Consider the following 17,710-nt stretch of genomic DNA (forward strand, 5'->3'; position numbering starts at 1 on the left):
CCATCATCATTACGTCATCACCATCATCATTACATCACCACCATCACCATCATTATTACGTCACACCATCATTATTACGTCATCACCATCATCATTACACCATCACCCTCATTACGTCATCACTCACTTAGAATCACAATCCCCTTTGACGTAAAGCAACAGCGATGATAATTATTATACTAAAATCGTGATAAACATTATTATTATTTTAACCGGGCTATCAACAACAACTTAAGGGGGAATTATTTGTTACTAAATACTCACTGACTTTCCAATATACACATTAAAAAAAAAATTAGAATGTTAATGTTAACAGCACCATTATAATGTTAGTACATTATAATGTTCACATAAATGTTACTATCACCATTATAATGTTAGTATATTAGAATGTTCACATGCTATAATATCGCCGTTATAATGTTAATATATATTATACAGTAATGTTAACTTACGTGTTAATATCACCGTTATAATGTTAGTATCAACATTAGAATGTTAGTGTATCACAGATGATGTCGGCAAATTAAACCATCAATATTAAATCGTCGACATTTGTTCCTAAACACGATATTTAAAAAAACGTCTTAAAATAACTACCTTAACACGTGAGATGATTAGCAATGTTTTATCTTTGCAAGGGGAAATGATTTTATATTTGCCGATTTCTATAAATGACTACATTATTGTGTTTAACACAATTTGCGAATAAACGTCTTTAATTGTGTTTAACACAATTTGCGAATAAACGTCTTTAAAAGCTCGCAATGGTTACTAAAATTACCGCGTTAAATCGTAAGCCTCGGTTATGACCACTCTTATAGGGTTCTTTGTGGTGAAGGAACCCTATAAGAGATTTAAACATTAATAATTTTGTATAAAAATTGATATTGTGGCCGATGTCTTAAATTCAATGGAAGAATTACTGCGTTAAATCGTAAGCCACCACCACTCAGCTCCATTATTATAACTATTATTAAATACATTTAACGTTGCTTAGTGAACATTCAAACATACTATCATCATAGTCGACTATATAAGCGAAATTCATAATTTTGTATAATAATTGCTATGAATCTAATGGTAAAATTGCTGCATTAAATCGTAAACCACCACCACTCAGCTCCATTATTATAACTCTTATTAAATACATTTAAGGTTGCTTAGTGGTGAACATTCAAACACAAATATACTATCATCATAGTCGATTATATAAGCGATATTAATCAATTTTTTGTATAATAATTGCTATGAATTCAATGGTAGAATTACAGTACTGCGTTATATCACAAATCACCATCACTCAGCTCCATTATAATAACTATTATACATTTAGGGTTGTGGTGAACATTAAAACACAAATATGCTATCATCATAGTCGACTAACTAAGCGGTATTAATCAATTTTTTGTATAATAATTGCTATGAATTCAATGGTAAAATTACTGCGTTAAATCGTAAGCCACCACCACTCAGCTCCATTATTATAACAATTATTAAATACATTTAAGGTTGCTTAGTGATGAACATTCAAATATGATATCATCATAGTCGACTATATAAGCGATATTAATCATTTTGTATAACAATTTGCTATGAATCTAATGGTAGAATTACTGCGTTAAATCACAAATCACCACCACCACCATCACTCAGCTCCATTATAATAACTATTATACATTTAGGTTGTGAACACAAATATGCTATCATCATAGTCGACTATATAAGAGGTATTAGTCAATTTTTTGTATAACAATTTGCTATGAATTCAATGGTAAAATTACTGCGTTATATCACAAATCTACCACCACCACCATCACTCATTCGCTCGCTCGCTCCGTTATTATAACTCTTTAAATATTGTGTTTGCTTAGTGGTGAACATTCAAACACAAACATGCCCTTTTCATTGACTATGTAATAAAAGTATCGTCGTTTTTATAAACAATTTCTATAAACTCAGCTCGTATAACAAAATCGCTGCGTCGAATCGAATTACAATCATAAATCAACACAAATGTCACCACCAAACAAGCAGCGATGATGATGACATTGTTATTATATTTATATAAATATAGCCAGTTTATAATAAGATAAGAAATAAGAAATCGTCGTTATTTAATTTAAAAAAAACCGCACTCGAAGCAAAAATAAGGAGATAAAATAATAAGAAATAGGGACCCGATAAAGATTAGAAGTGGTTGGAATGTGTGAGGGTGTAAAAATGTAGTGTGTAATATATAATAATAAAATCATTACGTTATTGTCGAGAACAAGAAGATGAAGAGGAGGAATTGGAGATTCTCAGCAGCATCTTCACAACCTCCTTCGACGAAAGCCGCCGCCACCACCACCACCAACCACCACCCTCCCTCACGGCGATAATAAAACAAATTTAATTAAAATATAAATTAATCGGGTGGCTTAATGATTCTTCTTATTATCGCTACGGCCGACCACACAACGGTGAAGCGTCAATGATTTTTTTCCAACCCCAAATATATAAATTTATAATTTTGAGGGAATAAATTTACGTTTTTTTTTCTCTCTCTCCTCCCACCAACACCACCACCAACAACCACCCCTTCCTTTGAAACGTGAGGGGGGAATAATTTATTGATCTCGTGTGTATGTTGTTAATAAATAAATAATCGATATTTGCTTATTTTTTTTCCCGCTTAAATTGATAACACGCGGGGGGGTGGGGGGGTGTTGGTGACCCTCACAATGTGTCAATTATGTTAATTAGCGTCAACGTTGTTGTTATTGTTATAACCGTCATCGTTGCAATCGTACAATGCGGTTGTAGGATAACGGCGGTTGTTGTTGTTGACGGTGGTGGCGGTTGTTGTTGTTGACGGTGGTGGCGGTTGTTGTTGTTGTTGTTGACGGTGGTGGCGGTTGTGGTTGTTGTTTGTGTGGGAGAGCGAGAGGCTGCGGCTGTTGTTGTGAATGGGGAGCGCGAGTGGGGGGTGAGGGGGCGGGGCATCACCAAGCCCCGCCCCCCAACATCACTAGCCCCGCCCCTTCATTCCCCACTAGCCCCGCCCCCTCACACCCCCTACACTAGCCCCGCCTCCTCACCCCCCCCTACACTAGCCCCGCCCCCTCACACCACCCCCTACACTAACCCCGCCTCCTCACACCCCCCCTACACTAGCCCCGCCCCCTCATCCCGCACGAGCCCCGCCCCCTCACACCCCTCTACACTAACCCCGCCCCCTCACACACCCCCTACACTAGCCCCGCCCCCTCACACCCCCTACACTAGCCCCGCCCCCTCACACCCCTCTACACTAACCCCGCCCCCTCACACCCCCTACACTAGCCCCGCCTCCTCACCCCCCCCTACACTAGCCCCGCCCCCTCACACCACCCCCCTACACTAGCCCCGCCTCCTCACACCCCCCCTACACTAGCCCCGCCCCCTCATCCCGCACGAGCCCCGCCCCCTCACACCCCCCCTACACTAACCCCGCCCCCTCACACACCCCCTACACTAGCCCCGCCCCCTCACACACACACCCACCACTAGCCCCGCCCCCTCACACACCCCCTACACTAGCCCCGCCCCCTCACAGACCCCCTACACTAGCCCCGCCTCCTCACCCCCCCCTACACTAGCCCCGCCTCCTCACCCCCCTACACGAGCCCCGCCCTTCAGCAGCCGCAACTCGCCCCACCCCTCTTCTTGGTTCTTTCGGTAAAGTCACGTAGAATGGAAATAATGAAATAGAATAAATTCTTCTTTTATTATGTTTTATTTTTATTATTTTATTATTTCCATTCTACGTGATGACTTTACCGAAAGAACCAAGAAGATGAATCCCTGCAGTCACGAAAGCTTTAAATCGAATTCGCCCCACCCCCTTACAAAGAAAGCCACGCCCCCCTCACCTAAACCCCGCCCCTCATCCCCCCAACCGCCACATGAACCCCGCCCCTCATCCCCCCAACCGCCACATAAACCCCGCCCCTCATCCCCCCCAACCGCCACATAAACCCCGCCCCTCATCCCCCCCCAACCGCCACATAAACCCCGCCCCTCATCCCCCCCAACCGCCACATAAACCCCGCCCCTCATCCCCCCCAACCGCCACATAAACCCCGCCCCTCATCCCCCCCAACCGCCACATAAACCCCGCCCCTCATCCCCCCCAACCGCCACATAAACCCCGCCCCTCATCCCCCCCAACCGCCACATAAACCCCGCCCCTTATCCCCCCAACCACCACATGAACCCCGCCCCTTATCCCCCCAACCGCCACATAAACCCCGCCCCTCATCCCCCCAACCGCCACATAAACCCCGCCCCTCATCCCCCCCAACCACCACATAAACCCCGCCCCTCATCCCCCCGTGCGCGATGACGTCATTGAAACCGGGGAGGGGGGCGTGGCTCCGTTGCCAATGACGTCACGCGCAGGATGAGCCTGATGGGATTACGTCATAACGGGCGGGGTGGCGTTCTTTCATCGGCAATGACGTCACAACCGTGGGGCGTGGCTCCCGCAGCGGGTTTTCATCACGTGCGGGTGATGACGTCTGCGGCCGTGACGTCACCGCGGGCGTGTCACCGCCCCCTCCCCCCACGGGGAGTGACGTCACTTAGAAGAAAAAAATGGACGCCCTCCAGCCACGTGGCAAGGAACAGGGTTCCCACTTTCAACGTCTCATCAGCAGCGTCAGAGTCAGGTTTTGTGTCTGTGAGCTGCCCTAGATGGCTGTAGGAGAGAGCGAGTTTCCACTTTCAACGTCTCATCAGCAGCGTCAGAGTCAGGTTTTGTGTTCGTGAGCTGCCCTAGATGGCTGTAGGAGGGAGCGGGTTTCCACTTTCAACGTCTCATCAGCAGCGTCAGTCAGGTTTTGTGTTCGTGAGCTGCCCTAGATGGCTGTAGGCAGGAGCGAGTTTCCACTTTCAACGTCTCATCAGCAGCGTCAGAGTCAGGTTTTGTGTTCGTGAGCTGTAGGAGGGAGCGAGTTTCCACTTTCAACGTCTCATCAGCTGCGTCATAGTCAGGTTTTGTGTTCGTGAGCTGCCCTAGATGGCTGTAGGCAGGAGCGAGTTTCCACTTTCAACGTCTCATCAGCAGCGTCAGTCAGGTTTTGTGTTCGTGAGCTGTAGGAGGGAGCGAGTTTCCACTTTCAACGTCTCATCAGCTGCGTCAGAGTCAGGTTTTGTGTTCGTGAGCTGCCCAAGATGGCTGTAGGCAGGAGCGAGTTTCCACTTTCAACGTCTCATCAGCAGCGTCAGAGTCAGGTTTTGTGTTAATGAGCTGCCCTAGATGGCTGTAGGAGGGAGCGGGTTTCCACTTTCAACGTCTCATCAGCAGCGTCAGAGTCAGGTTTTGTGTCTGTGAGCTGCCCTAGATGGCTGTAGGAGAGAGCGAGTTTCCACTTTCAACGTCTCATCAGCAGCGTCAGAGTCAGGTTTTGTGTTCGTGAGCTGCCCTAGATGGCTGTAGGAGGGAGCGGGTTTCCACTTTCAACGTCTCATCAGCAGCGTCAGTCAGGTTTTGTGTTCGTGAGCTGCCCTAGATGGCTGTAGGCAGGAGCGAGTTTCCACTTTCAACGTCTCATCAGCAGCGTCAGAGTCAGGTTTTGTGTTCGTGAGCTGTAGGAGGGAGCGAGTTTCCACTTTCAACGTCTCATCAGCTGCGTCATAGTCAGGTTTTGTGTTCGTGAGCTGCCCTAGATGGCTGTAGGCAGGAGCGAGTTTCCACTTTCAACGTCTCATCAGCAGCGTCAGTCAGGTTTTGTGTTCGTGAGCTGTAGGAGGGAGCGAGTTTCCACTTTCAACGTCTCATCAGCTGCGTCAGAGTCAGGTTTTGTGTTCGTGAGCTGCCCAAGATGGCTGTAGGCAGGAGCGAGTTTCCACTTTCAACGTCTCATCAGCAGCGTCAGAGTCAGGTTTTGTGTTAATGAGCTGCCCTAGATGGCTGTAGGAGGGAGCGGGTTTCCACTTTCAACGTCTCATCAGCAGCGTCAGAGTCAGGTTTTGTGTTCGTGAGCTGCCCTAGATGGCTGTAGGAGGGAGCGGGTTTCCACTTTCAACGTCTCATCAGCAGCGTCAGAGTCAGGTTTTGTGTTAGTGAGCTGCCCTAGATGGCTGTAGGAGAGAGCGAGTTTCCACTTTCAACGTCTCATCAGCAGCGTCAGAGTCAGGTTTTGTGGTAGGGGCCGTCCATAAATGACGTCACGCACCGAGGGGGGGGAGGGGGGTCAGACATTTGTGACGATGTGTGACGAGGGGGGGGAGGGGGGGTTTGAAAAATGTGACGTCACGTCAAAATGCGCAAATTTAAATAAAATATTAATTAAATATATTCTTGACTTTTTTCGGTAAAGTCACGTAGGTAACATTTTTTAATTAATAAAAGTAAAAAAATTAATAAAAATCACGACGTTTCGGAGGCAACACAAGCCTCCGTCTTCAGGTGGAACAGACACAGCTGAAACACACACACAGACACAGCTGAAACACACACAGAGACACACACAGACACACAGAGACCAAAGATCCCCCGTATAGCCTTGACAGTAGGGGCAAGTGCTGTTAGCGAGACACACACACAGAGACACACACATAGACACACACACAGAGACACACAGACACACAGAGACACACACACAGAGACACACACACAGAGACACACACACAGAGACACAGCTGACACACACAGAGACACACACACAGAGACACACAGACACACAGAGACACAGCTGACACACACAGCTGACACAGACAGAGACACACACAGAGACACACAGAGACACGCAGAGACACAGCTGACAGCTGACACAGAGACACACACACACACACAGCTGACACACACAGACACGCATACACACAGCTGACACAGAGACACACACACAGAGACACACAAAGAGACACACACACAAAGAGACACACACACAAAGAGACACACACAGATACAGCTGACACACACAAAGATACAGCTGACACACACAGAGACACACACACACAAACAGCTGACACAGACATACACAGCTGACACACACAGACACACACACAGCTGGGATTGTGAACAGAGAACACGTGGCCTCGATTTTGCGTTCGCCAATTCTATATTTAATGACACACACACACACACAGACACAGCTGACACACACAGACACAGCTGACACAAACACACACAGCTGACACAGACACACAGACACACACAGACACACACACAGCTGGGATTGTGAACAGAGAACACGTGGCCTCGATTTTGCGTTCGCCAATTCTATATTTAATGTCACACACACAGACACACACACAGAGACACAGCTGACACACACACACACACAGCTGACACAGACACACACAGACACACACACAGCTGGGATTGTGAACAGAGAACACGTGGCCTCGATTTTGCGTTCGCCAATTCTATATTTAATGTCACACACACAGACACACACACAGAGACACAGCTGACACACACACACACACAGCTGACACAGACACACAGACACACACAGACACACACAGACACACACAGACACACACACAGCTGGGATTGTGAACAGAGAACACGTGGCCTCGATTTTGCGTTCGCCAATTCTATATTTAATGTCACACACACAGACACACACACAGAGACACAGCTGACACACACACACACAGCTGACACAGACACACAGACACACACAGACACACACAGACACACACAGACACACACACAGCTGGGATTGTGAACAGAGAACACGTGGCCTCGATTTTGCGTTCGCCAATTCTATATTTAATGTGCACACGTGCAGCAAACCACCTCCATCACATCGCGACACCTTCAACGCGCAAGGACACAGATCCATCACACGAGGCCTGCGGCAGCAGTTGTAGGGGGCACACCAGTGGCGGCTCCTGCAAAATCTCTCAGGGGGGGGGGGGGGGGGGCGGGCAAATGTCTGGATGATTGATAAGGATAAGGTCCACCCATGCAATAGATAAATGAACAGCTTAAGCATGTAAAGGCAACTTGACTTCTTTAATATTAATGAAAAATAAAGTGACTCTTACAATACATCTTGTTTGTTTCTATACTCACTGTTAAAACAAACCACTCAAGTTTCTTTTATTAAAGATTCCACTAGGTGGCGACACATTATATTGTTGGATGAAACGTGCTTACGTGTGATGACGCAGGCACGTTAGGGCGAGCCCTCCCGGAGGCCATAGAGAATGCATTGCAGCGCCCCCCGTTCGAAGAAAAACATCTTTGAATGTAAGTCTACGGGAAGACTCGGGGCGATTCTCAGCCGGAGGGAAATCACCCAAAAAGAGACCGGTACTCCGCAGAACGTGACGTGACGCTGATTGGACTATATCCAGAGGCTGCACAGTGACGGCTCGCGTGACTCTGTGGTTGAATGACATTGGTGGTGCGTCGCCCAATCGCCCTAATGAAGAAACCGCCCCTGGGGCACACCACGTGGTGTCACAGTAGCAGTTGTGGGGGGCCCGTGGTGGTGGTGGTGGTAGTGGTGGTAGTGGTAGTAGTGGAAGTGGTGGTAGTGGTGGTGGTAGTGGTGGAAGTGGTGGTAGTAGTAGTGGTGGTGGTGGTAGTGGTGGTGGTAGTGGTGGTGGTGGTAGTGGTGGTGGTGGTGGTAGTGGTGGTAGTGGTAGTGGTGGAAGTGGTGGTAGTGGTGGTGGTAGTGGTGGAAGTGGTGGTAGTAGTAGTGGTGGTGGTGGTAGTAAGTGGTAGTAGTGGTAGTGGTAAGTGGTAGTAGTGGTGATAGTCGTGGTGGTGGTAGTAAGTGGTAGTAGTGGTGGTGGTAGTGATGAGTAGTGGTGGTAGTGGTGGTAGTGGTGGTGGTAGTAGCAGTGGTAGTGGTGGTAGTGGTGGTAGTGGTGGTAGTGGTGGTGGTAGTAGTAACAGTGGTAGTGGTGGTAGTGGTGGTAGTGGTGGTAGTGGTGGTGGTAGTGGTGGTAGTGGTGGTGGTAGTAGCAGTGGTAGTGGTGGTAGTGGTGGTAGTGGTGGTGGTAGTGGTGGTAGTGGTGGTGGTAGTGGTGGTAGTGGTGGTGGTAGTAGTAACAGTGGTAGTGGTGGTAGTGGTGGTAGTGGTGGTGGTAGTGGTGGTGGTGGTAGTGGTGGTAGTGATGAGTAGTGGTGGTGGTAGTGGTGGTAGTGGTGGTGGTAGTAGCAGTGGTAGTGGTGGTAGTGGTGGTGGTAGTAGTAACAGTGGTAGTGGTGGTAGTGGTGGTAGTGGTGGTGGTAGTGGTGGTAGTGGTGGTGGTAGTAGCAGTGGTAGTGGTGGTAGTGGTGGTAGTGGTGGTGGTAGTGGTGGTAGTGGTGGTGGTAGTAGTAACAGTGGTAGTGGTGGTAGTGGTGGTAGTGGTGGTGGTAGTGGTGGTAGTGGTGGTGGTGGTAGTGGTGGTAGTGATGAGTAGTGGTGGTGGTAGTGGTGGTGGTAGTAGCAGTGGTAGTGGTGGTGGTGGTGGTAGTGGTGGTAGTGGTGGTGGTGGTAGTAACAGTGGTAGTGGTGGTAGTGGTGGTAGTGGTGGTAGTGGTGGTAGTGGTGGTGGTAGTAGCAGTGGTAGTGGTGGTAGTGGTAGTGGTGGTAGTGGTAGTGGTGGTGGTAGTGGTGGTAGTGGTGGTGGTGGTAGTAACAGTGGTAGTGGTGGTAGTGGTGGTAGTGGTGGTAGTGGTGGTGGTAGTGGTGGTAGTGGTGGTAGTAACAGTGGTAGTGGTGGTAGTGGTGGTAGTGGTGGTGGTAGTGGTGGTAGTGGTGGTAGTGGTGGTGGTAGTAGCAGTGGTAGTGGTAGTAGTGGTGGTAGTGGTGGTGGTAGTGGTGGTAGTGGTGGTGGTGGTAGTAGCAGTGGTAGTGGTAGTAGTGGTGGTAGTGGTGGTGGTAGTGGTGGTAGTGGTGGTAGTGGTGGTGGTAGTGGTGGTAGTGGTGGTGGTAGTGGTAGTGGTGGTGGTAGTGGTGGTGGTAGTGGTGGTAGTGGTGGTAGTGGTGGTGGTAGTAGCAGTGGTAGTGGTGGTAGTGGTGGTAGTGGTGGTGGTAGTGGTGGTAGTGGTGGTGGTGGTAGTAACAGTGGTAGTGGTGGTAGTGGTGGTAGTGGTGGGAGTGGTGGTGGTAGTGGTGGTAGTGGTGGTGGTAGTGGTGGTAGTGGTGGTGGTAGTGGTGGTAGTGGTGGTAGTGGTGGTGGTAGTAGCAGTGGTAGTGGTGGTGGTGGTAGTAACAGTGGTAGTGGTGGTAGTGGTGGTAGTGGTGGTGGTAGTGGTGGTAGTGATGAGTAGTGGTGGTGGTAGTGGTGGTAGTGGTGGTGGTGGTAGTAGCAGTGGTAGTGGTGGTAGTGGTGGTAGTGGTGGTGGTAGTGGTGGTAGTGGTGGTGGTAGTGGTGGTAGTGGTGGTGGTAGTGGTGGTAGTGGTGGTGGTAGTGGTGGTAGTGGTGGTGGTAGTAACAGTGGTAGTGGTGGTAGTGGTGGTAGTGGTGGTGGTAGTGGTGGTGGTAGTGGTGGTAGTGGTGGTGGTGGTAGTGGTGGTAGTGGTGGTGGTGGTAGTAGCAGTGGTAGTGGTGGTAGTGGTGGTAGTGGTGGTGGTAGTGGTGGTAGTGGTGGTGGTGGTAGTGGTGGTAGTGATGAGTAGTGGTGGTGGTAGTGGTGGTAGTGGTGGTGGTAGTAGCAGTGGTAGTGGTGGTAGTGGTGGTAGTGGTGGTGGTAGTGGTGGTAGTGGTGGTGGTAGTAGTAACAGTGGTAGTGGTGGTAGTGGTGGTAGTGGTGGTGGTAGTGGTGGTAGTGGTGGTGGTAGTGGTGGTAGTGATGAGTAGTGGTGGTGGTAGTGGTGGTGGTGGTAGTGGTGGTAGTGGTGGTGGTGGTAGTAACAGTGGTAGTGGTGGTAGTGGTGGTAGTGGTGGTGGTAGTGGTGGTGGTAGTGGTGGTAGTGGTGGTGGTGGTAGTAGCAGTGGTAGTGGTGGTAGTGGTGGTAGTGGTGGTGGTAGTGGTGGTGGTAGTGGTGGTAGTGGTGGTGGTAGTGGTGGTAGTGGTGGTGGTGGTAGTGGTGGTAGTGGTGGTAGTGGTGGTAGTGGTGGTGGTAGTGGTGGTAGTGGTGGTAGTGGTGGTGGTGGTAGTGGTGGTAGTGGTGGTGGTGGTAGTGGTGGTAGTGATGAGTAGTGGTGGTGGTAGTGGTGGTGGTAGTAGCAGTGGTAGTGGTGGTAGTGATGAGTAGTGGTGGTGGTAATGGTGGTGGTAGTAGCAGTGGTAGTGGTGGTAGTGGTGGTAGTGGTGGTGGTAGTAGTAACAGTGGTAGTGGTGGTAGTGGTGGTAGTGGTGGTGGTAGTGGTGGTAGTGGTGGTGGTAGTGGTGGTAGTGGTGGTAGTGGTGGTAGTGGTGGTGGTAGTAGCAGTGGTAGTGGTAGTAGTGGTGGTAGTGGTAGTAGTGGTGGTGGTAGTGGTGGTAGTAACAGTGGTAGTGGTGGTAGTGGTGGTAGTGGTGGTGGTAGTGGTGGTAGTGGTGGTAGTGGTGGTGGTAGTGGTGGTAGTGGTGGTAGTGGTGGTAGTGGTGGTGGTAGTAGCAGTGGTAGTGGTAGTAGTGGTGGTAGTGGTAGTAGTGGTGGTGGTAGTGGTGGTAGTAACAGTGGTAGTGGTGGTAGTGGTGGTAGTGGTGGTGGTAGTGGTGGTAGTGGTGGTAGTGGTGGTGGTAGTAGCAGTGGTAGTGGTGGTAGTGGTGGTAGTGGTGGTAGTGGTGGTAGTGGTGGTAGTGGTGGTAGTAACAGTGGTAGTGGTGGTAGTGGTGGTAGTGGTGGTGGTAGTGGTGGTAGTGGTGGTGGTAGTGGTGGTAGTGGTGGTGGTAGTGGTGGTAGTGGTGGTGGTAGTGGTGGTAGTGGTGGTGGTAGTGGTGGTAGTGGTGGTGGTAGTAGCAGTGGTAGTGGTGGTAGTGGTGGTAGTGGTGGTGGTAGTGATGGTAGTGGTGGTGGTGGTAGTAGTAAGTGGTAATAGTGGTAGTAGTGGTAGTAGTGGTTGTAGTGGTAGTGGTTGTAGTGGTGGTCGTGATGGTAGTGGTGGTAATAGTGGATATGGTGGTGGTAGTGACAGTAGCAGTGTTAGTAGTGGTGGTGGTAGTGACAGTGGTGATGGTGGTGATGGTGGTGATGGTGGTCGTGATAGTGATGGTGGTGGTGATGGTGGTGACCACAGATATCACGACCATCACCACCCTCCACCACCAAAAACAAAGAGCCTTCAACGGACTACCCACCAATGAGAGTGCCAGGCTAGGTGCAGGAGGAGGTCACGTGACAGACCCAGCAGGTGCCATGGGTTGACTGCTGTGCCAGGCTAGGTGCAGGAGGAGGTCACGTGACAGACCCAGCAGGTGCCATGGGTTGACTGCTGTGCCAGGCTAGGTGCAGGAGGAGGTCACGTGACAGACCCTGCAGGTGTCATGGGTTGATTGCTGTGCCAGGCTAGGTGCAGGAGGAGGTCACGTGACAGACCCAGCAGGTGCCATGGGTTGACTGCTGTGCCAGGCTAGGTGCAGGAGGAGGTCACGTGACAGACCCTGCAGGTGCCATGGGTTGACTGCTGTGCCAGGCTAGGTGCAGGAGGAGGAGGTCACGTGACAGACCCAGCAGGTGCCATGGGTTGACTGCTGTGCCAGGCTAGGTGCAGGAGGAGGTCACGTGACAGACCCTGCAGGTGCCATGGGTTGACTGCTGTGCCAGGCTAGGTGCAGGAGGAGGAGGTCACGTGACAGACCCTGCAGGTGCCATGGGTTGACTGCTGTGCCAGGCTAGGTGCAGAAGGTCACGGAACAGACCCTGCAGGTGCCATGGGTTGACTGCTGTGCCAGGCTAGGTGCAGGAGGTCACGGAACAGACCCTGCAAGGTGCCATGGGTTGACTGCTGTGCCAGGCTAGGTGCATCAGGTCACGGGACAGACCCTGCAGGTGCCATGGGTTGACTGCTGTGCCAGGCTAGGTGCAGGAGGAGGTCACCGGACAGACCCAGCAGGTGCCATGGGTTGACTGCTGTGCCAGGCTAGGTGCAGGAGGTCACGGAACAGACCCTGCAGGTGCCATGGGTTGACTGCTGTGCCAGGCTAGGTGCAGGAGGTCACGGAACAGACCCTGCAGGTGCCATGGGTTGACTGCTGTGCCAGGCTAGGTGCAGGAGGTCACGGAACAGACCCTGCAGGTGCCATGGGTTGACTGCTGTGCCAGGCTAGGTGCAGGAGGAGGAGGTCACGTGACAGACCCTGCAGGTGCCATGGGTTGACTGCTGTGCCAGGCTAGGTGCAGGAGGAGGTCACGGGACAGACCCAGCAGGTGCCATGGGTTGACTGCTGTGCCAGGCTAGGTGCAGGAGGAGGAGATCACGGGACAGACCCAGCAGGTGCCATGGGTTGACTGCTGTGCCAGGCTAGGTGCACGAGGAGGAGGTCACGGGACAGACCCTGCAGGTGCCATGGGTTGACTGCTGTGCCAGGCTAGGTGCAGGAGGAGGAGGTCACGGGACAGACCCTGCAGGTGCCATGGGTTGACTGCTGTGCCAGGCTAGGTGCACGAGGAGGAGGTCACGGGACAGACCCTGCAGGTGCCATGGGTTGACTGCTGTGCCAGGCTAGGTGCAGGAGGAGGAGGTCACGGGACAGACCCTGCAGGTGCCATGGGTTGACTGCTGTGCCAGGCTAGGTGCAGGAGGAGGAGGTCACGGGACAGACCCTGCAGGTGCCATGGGTTGACTGCTGTGCCAGGCTAGGTGCATCAGGTCACGGGACAGACCCTGCAGGTGCCATGGGTTGACTGCTGTGCCAGGCTAGGTGCATCAGGTCACGGGACAGACCCTGCAGGTGCCATGGGTTGACTGCTGTGCCAGGCTAGGTGCATCAGGTCACGGGACAGACCCTGCAGGTGCCATGGGTTGACTGCTGTGCCAGGCTAGGTGCAGGAGGAGGACTGCTGTGCCAGGCTAGGTGCATCAGGTCACGGGACAGACCCTGCAGGTGCCATGGGTTGACTGCTGTGCCAGGCTAGGTGCATCAGGTCACGGGACAGACCCTGCAGGTGCCATGGGTTGACTGCTGTGCCAGGCTAGGTGCATCAGGTCACGGGACAGACCCTGCAGGTGCCATGGGTTGACTGCTGTGCCAGGCTAGGTGCAGGAGGTCACGGGACAGACCCTGCAGGTGCCATGGGTTGACTGCTGTGCCAGGCTAGGTGCAGGAGGAGGAGGTCACGGGACAGACCCTGCAGGTGCCATGGGTTGACTGCTGTGCCAGGCTAGGTGCATCAGGTCACGGGACAGACCCTGCAGGTGCCATGGGTTGACTGCTGTGCCAGGCTAGGTGCAGGAGGTCACGGGACAGACCCTGCAGGTGCCATTGGGTTGACTGCTGTGCCAGGCTAGGTGCAGGAGGAGGAGGTCACGTGACAGACCCAGCAGGTGCCATGGGTTGACTGCTGTGCCAGGCTAGGTGCAGGAGGAGGAGGTCACGGGACAGACCCAGCAGGTGCCATTGGGTTGACTGCTGTGCCAGGCTAGGTGCAGGAGGAGGAGGTCACGGGACAGACCCAGCAGGTGCCATGGGTTGACTGCTGTGCCAGGCTAGGTGCAGGAGGAGGAGGTCACGTGACAGACCCAGCAGGTGCCATGGGTTGACTGCTGTGCCAGGCTAGGTGCAGGAGGAGGAGGTCACGGGACAGACCCTGCAGGTGCCATGGGTTGACTGCTGTGCCAGGCTAGGTGCAGGAGGAGGTCACGTGACAGACCCTGCAGGTGCCATGGGTTGACTGGTGTGCCAGGCTAGGTGCAGGAGGTCACGTGACAAACCCAGCAGGTGCCATGGGTTGACTGCTGTGCCAGGCTAGGTGCAGGAGGAGGAGGTCACGGGACAGACCCTGCAGGTGCCATGGGTTGACTGCTGTGCCAGGCTAGGTGCAGGAGGAGGAGGTCACGTGACAGACCCAGCAGGTGCCATGGGTTGACTGCTGTGCCAGGCTAGGTGCAGGAGGAGGAGGTCACGGGACAGACCCTGCAGGTGCCATGGGTTGACTGCTGTGCCAGGCTAGGTGCAGGAGGAGGTCACGTGACAGACCCTGCAGGTGCCATGGGTTGACTGGTGTGCCAGGCTAGGTGCAGGAGGTCACGTGACAAACCCAGCAGGTGCCATGGGTTGACTGCTGTGCCAGGCTAGGTGCAGGAGGAGGAGGTCACGGGACAGACCCTGCAGGTGCCATGGGTTGACTGCTGTGCCAGGCTAGGTGCAGGAGGAGGTCACGGGACAGACCCTGCAGGTGCCATGGGTTGACTGCTGTGCCAGGCTAGGTGCAGGAGGAGGTCACTGGCAGATGTACCACCACCTGTGCCCCTTACTGTGCCAACTCGCTGCGTTTTAGCCACCACCACGGACCAGGGATCTGTATGGGATGAGGATTTTGTATGGGATGTGGATTCTGTATGGGATGAGGGTTCTGTATGGGATGAGGGTTCTGTATGGGATGACACTCTGGTTCTGTATGGGATTAGACTCTGGTTCTGTATGGGATGAGGGTTCTGTATGGGATGAGGGTTCTGTATGGGATGAGGGTTCTGTATGGGATGAGGGTTCTGTATGGGATGACACTATGGTTCTGTATGGGATGACACTGGTTCTGTATGGGATGACACTGGTTCTGTATGGGATGACACTATGGTTCCCGTCACACGTCCGCTTTACGTTCTATCGACCAATCGGAAGCTGCCCTCCCTCCCGATGCATCATGGGAATTATCCCAGCATGCCCTGGGGCCTGCCCGGCCCCTCCCATTCCCACCGCGTCCCCTCCCCCGGCTGCTGCTATTCGCCGCTTCGAAAGCTGGCCTCTGATTGGCCGATGAGAAATGTGCTGGCCTCTGATTGGCCGACGAGTAATGTGGTGGCCTTTGATTGGCCGACGAGAATGCTGGTGCGTCATTGGCCGACAAGCATGCTGCTCTGTCATTGGCTCTCGCAGAAGCTGGCTTGCGATTGGTCGAATGGTGTTCTTCGCTGCGATTGGTCGATGAAGACTCGGGATCGGCCGACGCGTATGCTGGCCTCCGATTGGTCGACGCAGGCACTATTCTGCGGTTGGTTGCCGAGTAAGCCGGCTTCTGATTGGCCGACGAAGATGATGGCCCGCTGATGGTCGTCGCAGAATCCATGTTCCGATTGGCCGATAAAAATGCCGAGCTCCTATTGGCTACTGGGGCCGCAGAGCTCCGATTGGCTGACGAGCAATCTTGCCTGTGATTGGCCGATGAATATGCTGGTTTCTGGTTGGCTGTAGCAGAAGACGAGTTCTGATTGGTTGACGGCAATGCTGGCCTCTGATTGGCTGAAGGCACTGGCCTGCGATTGGCGGTTGAACAAACTTGTCTGTGGGTGGTTGAACAGTGTTCTTCACCGTGATTGGCCAATGTATAAGCTGGCTTGGGATTGGCCGACAATCGAGCCCTGTGATTGGCTGGAGAGAATCCTGGCCGCCTCTGGTTGGCCGATGCAGACAATGGCCTGCGATTGGCCGATGAAGATGCCCCAACCTCATTGGCTACCGAGTATTCCAATCTCTCATTGGTCAATGGCGATGAAGGCAATGATGGCGAGTCCTGATTGGTCCGCGAAGACGACCCACAATAAGTCCCTTCAATCTGATTGGCTACCGAAGACGCTGCGCTCCCATTGGCCGATTGCGAAACAGCTGGACTCTCATTGGCTACTGAAGATGCTGCATCATCATTCGCCGATCGTGAAGAAGCTGCATTCCCATTGGCTACTGAGGATCCTCCATCCTCATTGGCCGAGTGCGAAGAAGCTGGGCTCCGATTGGCCGATTGCGAAACAGCTGGACTCTCATTGGCTACTGAAGATGCGGCATCATCGTTCGCCGATCGTGAAGAAGCTGCATTCCCATTGGCTACTGAGGATCCTCCATCCTCATTGGCCGAGTGCGAAGAAGCTGGGCTCCGATTGGCCGTTCTCTCGGCGAATGGGCGACTCCGATTGGCCCTCGCTCTTCCACGATTGGTCGAAAGCATCGTCGAAGAAACCGCCCTTCCATTGGTCGGCTCGCGGGGCTCCTCCCAACATCCCGTTTCCTGATTGGTCGAACTCTCCTCGCTTCCAATGGCCCCTGACAGAGCTCTCCTCTGATTGGCCGCACGGCCAAACGGCTCCCTCTGATTCGCCGGTCTCCTCCAACCGTCCCCACCCCTCGTCCAGTTATGTCCGCTGTGATTGGTTGGCAAGTAGCCGCCCCTGTCTGCGTCGTCGCCTCTCATTGGCTGCTGCTGCTGCTGGTGGTGGCGCCGGTGGTGAGGGCGGTGGTGGGGGCGGTAACGCTGCTGCTGATTGGACGGTGCAGAGTCGGTGTCCTCCGTGCCGATTGGCTGAGGAGGCGCAGAGAGCTCCAACGTGATTGGAGGAGAGTCCTCGACGCGCGTCTGAAAGAGACGGTGGGTGGGGTTCACGACGGCCGTCGTGGGTGGGTGGGGTTCACGATGGCCGTGTGGGTGGGTGGGTGGGGTTCACGATGGCCGTGTGGGTGGGTGGGGTTCACAATGGCCGTGTGGGTGGGTGGGGTTCACGATGGCCGTGTGGGTGGGTGGGTGGGGTTCACGGTGGCCGTGTGGGTGGGTGGGGTTCACGACGGCCGTGTGGGTGGGTGGGTGGGGTTCACGGTGGCCGTGTGGGTGGGTGGGGTTCACGGTGGCCGTGTGGGTGGGTGGGGTTCACGGTGGCCGTG

The 17,710-nt window shown here is 52.9% G+C and overlaps 1 long non-coding RNA gene across 1 annotated transcript in view; it reads right to left on the minus strand.

Moving 5' to 3' along the window:
• Positions 1-16,385: 16,385 nt before the first annotated feature.
• LOC144741232 (uncharacterized) overlaps positions 16,386-17,710 on the minus strand; it is a 2,310-nt gene continuing 985 nt past the window's right edge. Inside the window, exon 2 of the long non-coding RNA XR_013589940.1 lies at positions 16,386-17,408. This is a non-coding gene — a long non-coding RNA (uncharacterized LOC144741232). The remainder of the gene's footprint in view (positions 17,409-17,710) is intronic.

Source organism: Lampetra planeri, unplaced genomic scaffold (assembly GCF_965212315.1).
Source record: "Lampetra planeri unplaced genomic scaffold, kcLamPlan1.2.h2 scaffold_481, whole genome shotgun sequence".
In the NCBI taxonomy this organism is placed as follows: domain Eukaryota; kingdom Metazoa; phylum Chordata; class Hyperoartia; order Petromyzontiformes; family Petromyzontidae; genus Lampetra; species Lampetra planeri.